The sequence below is a fragment of the Jaculus jaculus genome, chromosome 17, assembly GCF_020740685.1.
Source record: "Jaculus jaculus isolate mJacJac1 chromosome 17, mJacJac1.mat.Y.cur, whole genome shotgun sequence".
Lineage (NCBI taxonomy): Eukaryota > Metazoa > Chordata > Mammalia > Rodentia > Dipodidae > Jaculus > Jaculus jaculus.
This window is the reverse complement of record NC_059118.1, coordinates 15,355,856-15,369,522: the sequence shown is the minus strand read 5'-3', so window position 1 is coordinate 15,369,522 and position 13,667 is coordinate 15,355,856.

The window sequence follows — 13,667 nt, the reverse complement described above, 5'->3', positions numbered from 1 at the left end:
ATGTGCGACCTTGCGCTTGCTTCACCTTTGTGCTCTGGCTAACATGGGATCTGCAGAGTTGAATATGGGCCCTTAGGCTTCACAGATAAGTGCCTTCACTGCTAAGCCATCTCTCCAGTCCACAAAATAGTTTTTTGAGTGAAGAAGGTCATTCAGTCATTGTCTGATTATACTCTACAGGGATATAATGAAATCCTTTTTCTTCCTTTCCTTTCCCTTTTCCTTCCTCTCGTTCTCTCTCTCACTCTTCCTCCTTTCCTTCTTTCTTTTTTTCTAGGACTCACTCTGCAGTCTCAGGCTGGCCTTCAACTAATAGCAATCCTCCTATCTCAGCCACACAAGTGCTGGGATTAAAGGTGTGTGCCACCATGCCCGGCTGAAATCCACTTTCTTCTGGAGGATATTTCATAAATTTCTGATTGATGGCCCCAGACTAGTCAAGCTTATCATTTTGCCCTTGCGTCCAGAGCTGCTCGTGAGCTTTTGTCTGCATCTCATCGACTACTTTTCTATATTAGCGACTTTACTCATTGCCAGCTCAACAGAGAACAAGGTCTATCCTGGCTTATGGTTTCAAGAGGACACACACCATCAAGACACGGCAGACATGGCAGTAAGAGCAGGAGACTGGCTGGTCATATGGCAGCCAGAGTCAGGAAGCAGAGGACAAACACGTGTCTGAGAATCGGAGCTCCCCCCCAAGCCTCCTCTCTCCCCTACCACCTGGCCATGAGGAAAGCCGTACCACTCAAGGCTCCTCCCTTCTACTGGGCAAGTCACCAAGACTCAAAGGCATGGGCATAAAAGCCCCAGATGCCACTCTCTCTCTCTCTCTTTTCTGGCCTTCTTTCCCGAAGTAAGGTGCATGTTCTCTGACTGTTCTCTATCTCTGACTGTATCTCTGTCTCTGTCTCAGCCTCCCATCTGCTTTCCTTTATTTTCTTTTTTTTAAAAATTTTTTATTTATTTATTTATTTGAGAGTGACAGACACAGAGAGAAAGACAAATAGAGGGAGAGAAAGACAGATAGAGGGAGAGAGAGAGAATGGGTACGCCAGGGCTTCCAGCCTCTGCAAATGAACTCCAGACGCGTGCGCCCCCTTGTGCATCTGGCTAACTTGGGACCTGGGGAACGGAGCCTCGAGCCGGGGTCCTTAGGCTTCACAGGCAAGCGCTTAACTACTAAGCCATCTCTCCAGCCCTCCTTTGTTTTCTTATATTTATTTATTTATTTTGTTCTTTCAGGGTAGGGTCTCGCTCTGGCCCAGGCTGACCTGGGATTCACTCTGTAGTGTCAGGGTGGCCTTGAACTCATGGCGATCCTCCTACCTCTGCCTCCCAAGTGCTGGGATTAAAGATGTGCACCGCCACGTCCAGCCAGTCTTCCTTTCTTTCTTTTTGTCTTTCTTTCTTTCCTCCTTCCTTCCTTCCTTCCTTCCTTCCTTCCTTCCTTCCTTCCTTCCTTCCTTCCTTCTTTCTTTCTTTCTTTCTTTCTTTCTTTCTTTCTTTCTTTCTTTCTTTCTTTCTTTAAATATCTTAGGGCTAGAGAGATGGTTTAGCAGTTAAGGTACATGCCTGTGAAGCCTAAGGACCTAAGCTCCATTCTCCAGGTCCCAGGTAAGCCAGGTGCACATGGTGGCTCATGCATCTGGAGTACATTTGCAGTGGCTAGAGGCCCTGGTGTGCCCATTCTCGCTCTCTCTTTCTCTCCCACACCCTCCTCTCTGTCTCTAATAAATAAATAAAAACAAATCTTTTAAAAAATGTTTTATTTATTTATGAGGAGACAAGGGCCAGGGAGAGTGGTGAGAAGCTGAGGTAAGAGCCTGGCCTGTCTCATGACCATGGAGTAGAAAGAAGCACATGAACATCAGAGGCAGGAAGAAGGACGGGGTGAGCGTCCTTGAGCCCCAGTTCATACAAAGTGATGGACGGAGAGAAGAGATCAGTAGGGAGACTGAGAGTATGACCCCAGCACTGCTTAACTATAGAGAAGAGGAAGCCCCAGGGAGGGGAAGGGCTGCAGACAGGAAGGAGGAAGATGTGGAGAAGGGGAAGAAAGAGTCAAGCAGAACCTTTGGTTGCTGTTTCCTTTACGAATGGGGTAACATTTGGCAACAACATGATTGGTTCAGAGCCATTGCTGTCTTGATTCTTTTTTTTTGTTGTTGTTGTTTTTCAAGGTAGGGTCTCGCTGTAGCCCAGGCTGACCTGGAATTCACTATATAGTCTCAGGCTGGCCTCAAACTCATGGTGATCCTCCTCTGCCTCCCAAGTGCTGGGTGTCCTGATTCTTCACACACCCCCAACACCTTCAGCTCCCCCAAGCACCTCCAGTAACATATGCTCTGAGGAGGTCAGCTTTCTCCACCAGGGGGTCATACAAGTTGCTAAAGTGCTGTTTTTATTTTCTTTTTTCCAAGATTTTTTTTTAGATGTTAATACTCTATAGAGGAAAACTTTGGTCACAATTAAGGTTTTCTCAGTCAATCAAGAATAGGAGGCAACGGGCACGGTGGCTCACGCCTGTCCTCCTGGCTCCTGGACCTTGGCAGGCTGAAGGCTGTAAGAGCAGGAGTTCAAGATCATCTTTGTCTACAGAATGAATCTGAGGCTAGCCTGAGTCGCATAAGGCCGTTATCCTCCCCTCAACAGAAGAAAAGAGAGACTCCTAAGGCTCGATTCCCCAGGACCCACGTTAGCCAGATGCACAAGGGGGTGCACGCATCTGGAGTTCGTTTGCAGTGGCTGGAGGCCCTGGCGCACCCATTCTCTCTTTCTCTCTCTCTCCCTCTTTCTCTCTGTCTGTTGCTCTCAAATAAATAAATAAAAATAAACAAAAAATAATTAAGAATTCCGGGCATGCCGGTGGCGCATGCCTTTAATCCCAGCACTCGGGAGGCAGAGGTAGGAGGATCGCTGTGAGTTCGAGGCCAGCCTGAGGCTACATAGTGAATTCCAGGTCAGCCTGAGCTAGTAAGAAAAAAAAAAAAAATTCTGGACCTGACGTGGCAGTTGGGCTCAGGAGCTCACACCAGCCACGGTTACCTGCATAAGGCAGGCACGAGATCGGGCCCTGCAACGGCCCAGATGCGGAAGGGGCTCAGGAGGCTCCACCCACCTTGAGGAGCCGATGGCAGTCAATGATTGTGGGGCATGGGGAGGTCGCCTTCTTCAGCAGACTAGCCATTGATAAGTTGTCCACACTCTAGTAATCTCGTACCCCTACTCATAGAAACAAGCCAAATGAAACTGAGTAGCTCACAGAAAGAAGATGAGAGAGAGAGACAGAGAGAGAGAGAGAAGAAAGAAGAAGGGAGGGAAGGAAACAGCATGAAAGTAGGAACATTGGAGGAAGACTGGCTGGGAAGAAAGAATGTGTTCAATGGCAGCAAGAAGGAAATTAGAAAGGGTAGTGAGGGGTAGAGAGATGGCTCAGTGGCTAAGGCGCTTGCCTGCAAGGCCTAAGGACCCAGGTTTGATGCCCCAGGACCCACCTAAAGCCAGATGAACAAAGTGGCGCATGCATCTGGAGTTCATTGCAGTGGCTGGAGGCCCTGGCACGCCCATCGTCTCTGCCTGTCTCTTCTCTCTATATCTCTCCACTTGCAAATTCGTTAATTAAAAGAAGAAAGGGTAATGGAGGTGAATATGACCAAAATACATTGTGCACATGTATGAAATTGTAAAAGAAATAAAAAAGAAATCTTTTTGAGGCAAGCCCAACAGACTGGCCTTTTTTTTTTGTATGTGAGATAGTGAGAGGGAGAGGGAGAAAGTGCGAGAGGGTGAGAACTGGCCCTGCAGGGCTTCTAGCCTCTGCAACCGAGCTCGACACATGCGCCCCCTTGTGCGCGGCTGCAACCTTGAGCACTTGTGTCACTTTGTGGCTTACGTGGGACCCAGAGAGTTGCACAGGAGTCCTTAGGCTTCACAGGCAAGTGCCTTAACTGCTAAGCCGTCTCTCCAACCCTAAAAATATTTTTTTCTGAATTTAAAAATATTTCTTTGTTTATTTGCAAGCAGAGAGAGAGAGAGAGAGACGAGAGAATGGGCGTGCCAGGACCTCCAGCTGCTGCAAACAAACTCCAGACGCATGCACCACCTTACGCATCTGGCTTAAGTGGGTACTGGGGAATCAAACCTGGGTCCTTAGGTCTCACAGGCAAATGCCTTAACCACTAAGCCATCCTTCTAGCCCTGGGGGGGAAAAATATATATATATATTTGGTTTTTGAGGTAGGGTCTCATTCTGGTCCAGGCTGACCTGGAATTAACTCTGTAGTCTCAGGGTGGCCTCGAATTCATGGCGATCCTCCTACCTCTGCCTCCTGAGTGCTGGGATTAAAGGTGTGCGCCACCACACCTGGCTGCTAAAAATATTTTTTAGCAAAAGAGGATATGGGAGTAATGTGGAGCTAGAGATGGAGAAGGAAGTTAGGAAGTTGAGAAGAGAAAAACAGGCAGGGGTTAGAGACAGAGACCCAGAAAAAGGAGGTGAAGGCAGGTCCAGGTCCAACTCTGAACACTCAGAAATGGGGTGCTGGGGGTAGGGGTGTGTTCTGTTTGGACACATGATGGAGGTGCACACAATGCAAGGCTGAGCCCCAAGAAAACACCAGGTTTTACCTGCCCTCACTTCACGGCATGGACTCCATTGGTATCTTCTGGAGGTACCCGAGGCTTACATAGGCTGAGACTGGCCAGGGCTAGATTAGGCTAGGGCTGGTTGAGACACAAGCATCCAACTTTATCATACCTCCCCCAAGCCTCCTCGTCTTCCAGGCTGCCCAGTAGACGTGTGGATAAAGGGATAAGGATGTCTGGGAGAACAGCTACAAGACCCGAGCACTCGTCAGGGGGCCTGGACTTGGATTCACCAAGGGTAATGTGAGGAAACCTGGGTGCTCAGACTCCCTAGTTAAGAGCCCATCTAACCTGGTCTTCGTCCAATGCAGAAAGCAGCTAAGAGCTGCACTCCTGGCCAGAGGCAGCTCCAAGGGGGAGGTAGCCGAATGAGTCCCCAGGGCATCCGGTGTCTCCTGTCCTGGGACTTTCCCTGCACCCACACTTCATTCCTTCTGGGAAGAAATTTCATGGCTGACAAGCCACGGCCACCCTCCAGGCAGGCTTTGATACCTTCCTTCCCAGAAGGCTCTCCCCTGACCCTGGCCCGTTCTTCCTGAATAGATTGTGCACTCATATAGTATAATAATAATAATAATAATAATAATAATAATAATAATAATAATAAAAGTCTTCAAGGAAATGGGGTGCTCTCCTAGAGGGGAGAATTGAACTCTCAGAAAAGGAAGGGGCAGGAGACCTGAGACATTTCTACCTGCTCCTTGGACCACTGGGGAGAATGCTCAGCAGGCCTTTGGAGCAACCAGACCCAGGAGGGTTGGACCCCTGTGAGGGCAGAACCCAGAGTGGCCGAGGAACCTGGCTGAGGAGGGGTGAACAAGGAGGAGGAGGAGGAGGAAGAGGAAGAAGAGGGCTTAGCCAAGCATACACAAGCTCTATGTCTCTGTGGGTCCTGGGTGAATTGGGCAATATTTGGCAACAAGATATGTTGGTTCACAAAGCCTCTGTCTTGCCGCCTATACAGTCCTTCAGCAGAGCTTCCTGCTCATGATCTTAGTTCCTTATCCATCCAGAGAAATGCCCAGGCTCCCCAGGGGGAGCCATGGAGGAGCCAAAGACTAAAGGGCACCCTCTGGAAGTCACAGGCCTTGGGGTTATTAAAGAGCCACACAGGTCCATATCCATCTCCTTCTTACCCATTGCAGCCTTGTTTTCTTCAATCCAAATAAATGAATGATTCACACTAACACATCAAGTACCCCAAGGGGTCCCTCAGGATTTCTCTCTGTGCCATTCATCAGCTGTGTGACCCATGAGCTGCGGTTCCCCAAGTCCTCATCTGAAAAGGCGGGCTAGTGAAGCACCCCACGTTGTTTCACGGGGAAAGACTGGACAGGGCCTGGTCCCAGAAGGGGCCACTTGATGCCCGCGTTGTTTGGTGCTGAGACAGAAGCCTGGGGAGATGGCAGTTCTGCTTCTGTCTGTCAGCAAACTGTGTGACCACAGGTGACCTTTAGTTCCCCTGGGTTTTTGTTTGTTTGCTTTTTTTTTTTTTTTTTTTTTTTTGAGGTAGGGTCTCACTCTGGTCCAGGCTGACCTGGAATTCACTATGGAGTCTCAGGGTGGCCTTGAACTGAAGGTGATCCTTGTACCTCTGTCTCCCTAGTGCTGGGATTAAAGGCGTGCACCACCATGCCGGGCTGTTCCCCTGGTTTTAAAGTGGAAACAATAACAGATTCCGTTAAGAGTCACATGAGACAGTTACTGTCCATTTCATTTGGAGTTATGAGCACCCCAAATGCTAAGGGTTATCTTAGTTCTCAGATGGGGATGGCAGAGCCGTGTACAGACAAATGTATCCACACTAGCCTGGGCACCACATGCCACCCAGCAAAGATGAACACAGGCAATGGTGTGCTGGCAAACTGATCTATGGCATTTGTGAATTTCCATGATGTTATTACATCCACTTGATTGATTTCAGGCTACCATTGATTAACTTCTTGGAGTCCTTACATACTTTAAAAGGGGGGGGGGCAATCCCTTCCAAATCAGCAACTTCACACCACTGGCAGAGACACAAAACAAGTCCTCGGGTCTCCTGTCAGCCAAATTCACATCCAAATGTGGTACCCTGGGATGGCCTTGTATCCTTTCTCCCATGTGGATGCAGCTCTGTCTAGATTTCACACTTAAAAAATACAGCAATCAGGAGGCAGAGGTAGGAAGATCACTGAGAGTTCTAGGCCACACTGAGATTACATAGTGAGTTACAGGTCAGCCTGAGCTAGAGTGAGACCCTACCTCAAAAAAACAAAAATAAATAAATAAAGGGGTGGGAGAGATGGCTTAGTGGTTACGGTGCTTGCCTGTGAAGCCTAAGGACCCAGGCTCAATTCTCCAGGTCCCATGTAAGCCAAATGCACATGGTGGCACATGCAGCTGGAGTTTGTTTGCAGTGGCTGGAGGTCCTGGTGCACCCATTCTCTCTCTCTCTCTCTCTAATAAGTAAATAAATAAAAATAAATCTTAAAAAAAGTTTATTTGTTATAACATGTGAAATACTAAAGCTAAAAACATAAATTCCGGTCAGGCTATATTAAAATGCACACATACTCTTCTTTGCAAAATTATTAAAGAATGAATTATGCAGATGCATTAAATAAAATATTCTTTGAGGATATTTTTGTCTAATTAGCTGTATCAGTGCAGTGCAGTTTGTAAAATTACAGTTTGGCTATTCCCAGTACCCATGTAAGCCAGATGTATATGGTGGCGCATGCATCTGGAGTTCCTTTGCAGCGGCTAGAGGCCCTGTCATGCCCATTCGCTCTCTTTCAGCCCCCCCCATAAGTAAATAAATAAATATTTTTAAAAGTTTGACTGTCTTGGAAATCGAAGTCATCCAATTCCTCAGTCTTCTGCTACTGTGCACAATGAAGCTTCCACGAGGGTTTGCAGAGGTGGCTTTCGGTTGGCATGTCTAATTCTCTGTTACAAATATATTTACCAGTTTTTTAAAGTTTTGGTCAGGTATTTTGATTTTTTTTAAATTTTATTTTGAGAGAGAGAGAGACAGACAGAGACAGAGAGAGAATTGGTGCACTAGGGCCTCAGCTGCTGCAATGGAACTTCAGATACTTGTGCCACATACTGGGCAGGTGAGACCTTGTGCTTGCCTTACCTTTGTGTGTCTGGCTTACGTGGGATCTGGAGAGTTGAACATGGGTCCTTAGGCGTCACAGGCAAGTGTCTTAGCCCCTAAGCCATCACTCCAGCCCTATTTACCAATTATTTTAATTGGAGATGATATTATATAGTAGAACTAAGGTCTTTTCTTTCTGGGACAACTTTTCGTTTTACTTAACCCTTTGTGTGCATCTGACTGTTTCCTGTTCATATTACAGGGGACTAGATTGGTAATAGATCTCACACTTCTTTCTCAAGGCTCCTCTGGAGGTTGAAGCTACAAGGTTCAGAGAAGGCAGGGGAGAGGGCTCACTGGTCTGTAGGGGGAGGGCTGGGCTTCCCAGAGCCTGTCTCTGTTGGTAGGCTGTGTTGAACCACAGGCCGCCTGCATGGCAAAGGCTCAGGGTGTGTGTTCTGAGGACCCAGGGAAGGAGCATCCTTCCATACCTGCCTGTTAACCACCGGTGGGTGCCTTCTCTGTGCGAATTGTGTTCACACACTGCCTCAGCACTTAGAAACCTGCTCTCCGCTCCCCACACACTCTTCACGTCAACTCCCCGTTCCCGCACACTTGGGGAGGCCCCATAGATGAGGGCTGCATGAGCGGGCAGGTGACGAGTTCATGTACACGGGCTCCTGGCCAGCCTTGCCCTTCACTGTCCTTCAGACTTCACGGGTTTCAACCAGAATCCTTTGAGCTCCCCTCCTCACTCATTTGTTCCTTCAACCAAGAGGCACGCACAGAGCCAGCTGGCCAGAGAGCCAGAAGGAGTCTCTGAGGTTCTTTGTTTGATATGCCTGTTGGAGAGAGGTCAGAAACAGGAGGAGTATGACCCAGACACACCACCTCTGGGTGAGTACCCACGGGACTCCAAGTCAACAGGCCACAGACACCCTTGCATATCTTTGTTTATTTCTGCACTATTCATAATGGCCAGGAAATGGAACCAGCCTAGATGTCTGTCAACTAATGAATGGATACTGAGTGGTGCCCACACACAATGGGGTTTTATTCAGCCATAAAGATAAATGAAATCATAACATGAAAATGAAACCATGAAAAGAAAAGGGATGGAATAAGCCAGATTCAGAAAGATAAATACTGCAAGTTGTCTCTCACGTGCATAATTTAGATTTAAATGTGTATGTGTATATGTGTGTGTGTGTGAAAGAGAGAGATAGTGAGAAATAGAGAGATAGTGAGAAATAGAGAGAGAGAGAGAACTAGAAAGGGTATTGTGAGGGATAAGGAAGAGATTTTAAGGGAGGAGGAAGGGGAAAGAGAAGGTAATGGAATACATTGACTATTTGGAAGGAAGGGGAGACCAGCAAGAGAGAAGAGGGCCGAGAAAGGATAGAAGAGGGAATAGGTGGAAGGGATAAATAAGAATAAAGTATATTGACATATGTGTACATGTCATAATGAAAATATCAGTGCCAGGGATGGGATACCTTCCAGTGAGTTCTTGGCCAGGAGGGTCCCTGATGCCCCAATACATTATAAGCCATTGCCGAGGCCCTTGGTTTCCCACCAGGAACTGATGGTAAGAGCCTATTGCTGAAGACTCCACCTACTTGGGCTGCAAGGCCACTGAGAAATCCTGCTGGAACTGAGCTGAAAACCTCCTCCATGTAGACCAGCTGACAGAATGCTGGAAAAGACCATGCTGTATGCAGTTCAATGGGAGAGAGAGAAATCACCAGTGAAGATACCCAATAGTGGACACTGCAAGCCTTATGTTTGGCCAGCCAAGCTAAATGAGCCAATGGGTACAATAGTGTCACGTCTATTATGGGGAGAACCAACCACCCTCTAATTCAACTGGAGGCCACTCCATAGGAGGGAATACATCTCTGATACTGAAAACCTACAACAGGGATAGTCATGAGCCCTAGGGGTGTAACATCTGCTGCTGTCTGGCTAAATGCATATACTATGCTCATCAAACTGCCCAGTAAGCACTTCTCTTTATATTCATACCCATATGTTAATGCTACTCTCACTTTTGGTTAGAAAATTTTCTCTTTTCAGATGGCCGTGACCTTGGGATGACTCAGAAGGCACCATGGTGCTGAGAAAAAGAGACAGAGGAGTGCTCAGCACTGAAATATCTCAATCACACCCTTCCAAGGCTCAGGGTCCATTGTGGAAGAGGTGGCAGAAAGAATGTAAGAGCCAAAGGAAGGGTAGGACTCCTTATAACATGCTCCTCCAAACACAAAAGGGCCTGGATATCCATGACCTCACAGTGCCTGACACTACCTACACAAGACCATCATAATAGGAGGAAAAGATCATGACATCAAAATAAAACAGACTGAGAGGGGGAGGGGATATGATGGAGAGTGGAGTTTCAAAGGGCAAAGTGGGGGGAGGGAGGGAACTACCATGGGATATTGTTTACAATTATGGAAGTTGTCAATAAAAAAAATAAAAATAAAAAGCTCTTAAAAATAAAAAAAAGTGTCATAATGGTGCCCATTACTTTATATTGCCAACTTAAAAAAATATTTTAAAAGAAAAGAAATATCCTGTTGTGGTGGTGCACACTTTAACCCCAGCACTTTGGAGGCAGAGGTAGGAAGATCACCGAGAGTTCAAGGCCACCCTGAGACTACATAGCAAATATCAGGGCAGCCTGGGCTAGAGCGAGACCCTACCCCAAAGGGAAAAAAAAAGGAAGAAATAAAGAAATTCTGAGAGGGTGAAGGGATGAAAGAAGAAGTTGCATGTTATTATATTACTTTTTCTTTTTGCCTGTGTATATGGGATGGCCATGTACTTGTGTGCACACGTGCGTGTGTGTGTGTGTAGTTGGGTGGGAGCATGTATTTGCAGGCGTGCATGAGGAAGCCAGAGGTTGACATCAAGTGTCTTCTGTCATTCTCCGTCTTATCTTGCTCAGCCAGTCTCTCGCTGAACCCAGAGCTCACCATTCCGTTTGACTAGCTGGCCAGCTAGCCCCAGGAATTCGTCGGTCTCCATCTATAGATGCGCACCACCCCGCCCAGCCTTCACGTGGGCGCTGGAGAGCTGAGCTCGGGTCCTCAAGCTTGCAAGGCAAGAGCTCTGCCCACTCAGCTCCAGGAGCTGTGGTTGCAAGGCATTCACGTACGCAGCCCGCGAGGGGAGCTGTCCAGAGGCAGATGACCATGAGCATGGAGCTCAGGACAGAGGACGGGGAACTGGTGGACACTCTTCCATCAGGGAGTCCGCAGCGACCCTGGTGCTCAGGCCATGCACGCATCCGAGACTTTCCGTAGCTGTTGCCTTGAGCTGGAACACCTCACCTATAGAAATCTGCCCTCCCTTCAGGTCAGAAGTTCTTCCTCAGGGCTGGAGAGATGGCTTAGAGGTTAAGCGCTCGCCTGTGAAGCCTGAGGACTCCGGTTTGAGGCTGGATTCCCCAGGACCCAACTAAGCCAGATGCACAAGGGGGTGCACACATCTGGAGTTCATTTGCAGTGGCTGGAGGCCCTGGCGCTCCCATTCTCTCTCTCTCTCTCTCTCTCTCTCTCTCTGTGTGTGTCGCTTTCAAATAAAATAAACAAAAAAGGTTCTTCCTCAGTTCTTTGGAACTGTCAAATGCTCTTCATCTGGGCTGCCATCCTCACTTGACTTTCACACTTGGCATTCCCCGGGGAGGGGACCGTGTGCTGGAGGTTCAGTCAGCTCCTGCCCTTCCGCTACTGGCACAGAAAGCAAGGACAGTCCTCTTTTTTGTTTCTTTTGTTTTCGTTTTTCGAGATACGGTCTCGCTCTAGCCCAGGCTGACAAGGAATTCACTCTGTAGTCTCAGGGTGGCCTTGAACTCACGGTGATCCTCCTACCTCTGCCTCCCGAGTGCTGGGATTAAAGGCGTGCGCCACCACGCCTGGCTTTTGACAGAATTTCTTTTTTTTTTTTTTTTTTCAGACCTCGCTTTTCTGTTCGTCGTAGCCCCTGCCAGTTCGGGCATGAGTGGATGGAGGCTGGTAATGGATGGAGTTGTCTTTTCGTTTGTTTTTCTGCAGACATCTCCCATGCCAGCTTCCTTGGGGTGGGGGTGCTGCTCTGCCTTAGTCCAGGTAGCATCTCCCTGCCCTAAGGTTGGGCCATTCCCAGTAGGCATGGCAGGGATCAGTCTACCTTTCTGCCTGCCCCACCCCACCCCATCCTGTCTCCAGGGCACCCCTTCAGCTCAGCTGCGTGGTTGTGGCGCCAGGTTCGGTGTTCTTGTCAACTCTGTAACACCCCTAAGAGGGTCTAGGGTCTCCCGGCCACCCAACGTATCCTTTTCTTTTTTCTTTTTTTTTCCTCAGTTTTTAAATTTATTTACTTATGAGAGAGAGGTTAGCAAATGTGAACGCTAGGGCCACTGGCTGTTGCCTGAGGCAGATGGCCACATTGCATTCAAGGTCAGAAAGCAGAGAGATAAATGCTGGTGCTCAGCTTGCTTGGTCCTTTGTCCATGTTTATTCGGTTTGGGACCACAGTCCAGGGGATATGATCACCCCCAGTTATGGTGGGTCTTCCCACCTCAACTCAGTCTAGAAATTTCCTCATAGTGGTTCATCTCCTGATTCTAGCTCCTATGGAGTTGACAATGTCTACCGCCACAGAGGTCTTCCTCAGTGTAGTCGACTGAGGTTCCCACGCTCCATTTAACTTACTTACACTGTGATTTTTTTTTTTGTAACAATTTCTCAGAATATTGAGATGGGGAAATGAAGGCAAGTCCCCTTCATGTATTTTTTTTTTCTTACTTTCTAGTTGATTGAAATCTCTTCCTTTGTCTCTGAGGCATTGTCCTTAAGGCCCCTGCCCTCCTGGCTCCAATTAGGACACCTCACTTTCATGGCCTATGCCTCAACTGTCCCTGGGGGTTTCTTTTCCATACACTCTGGGTTCTCTTCACTGTCTTCTGATGGCCCCATCTTCACTTTTCTTCGTTCACCAACCTTTCCTTTCCTAATTGGCACTCAGAGACATAGGTCGTGATGTTTCTTAATTCTCTTATAATCATAGAAAGGCAGAGCTCACTTGCACTCCTTGAGAATTAGTCAATTCTGCGTTTCTTCATCGTTTTTGAAATGGCTCATTGCAATTATTGATGAAAGCATCTTTTAATGTCGCCATATCTTATTTCCAAACCAGATACCTTGGATCTGGCACCTCTCAAACCCAGCTGGTGATTCTAGCATCAAACCCAGACCCCCACTCTTGCGCAGGATCCCTGATCGGACCCTATCACTGGATCTTGGCAGGACCCACACCCTGGCTCGGAAGGCCCTGCAGAACTCAAGCTGGGCCGGCTCCTCCTGGGCCAAGTGTGCCTTCAGGCCCACCCTTGGCATTACAAGCTCTCTGGGTACTGCCCTTTTGTTCCAGGCTTCAGAGTGGACTACACACCCATCTTTCAGGACCAACAGATTACAGAGTCATGGACTGGCCACACTGACCTGGCTTCCCTCTAGCTAGCGTCTCCCTTCTTCACACGCCAGCTCTTAGCTTCCAGTTGTACAGACAAGGCAGTCGTGTTCTTCTTGAGGCCCCAGACTCCCCACTGCATGTGTGGACACCCTGCTTTAGGACATCGCTCTCACAATACACACACACACTCTCTCTCTTACACACACACACATAGCACATTTATTGTTTCCAGTGAGTTCATGACATGCAGCCACGCTTAGACACCTTGTGCCTCAGCCCTGGTATATCATGGGAGTAGATTTACAAGAAGGGTCCTCAGAAGCAGTAGTTTAGCCTTCGAATTTAAAAATGGCTTCCCCAATAATATTCCACCTAAGACGCTCATTAAAATGAGGCTGAAATTGTCATCTCCCACCTCATACTGCTAACACACACACTCACAAAGAAAGAGAAAGGAAGAAGGGAGGGGTAAGGGAGG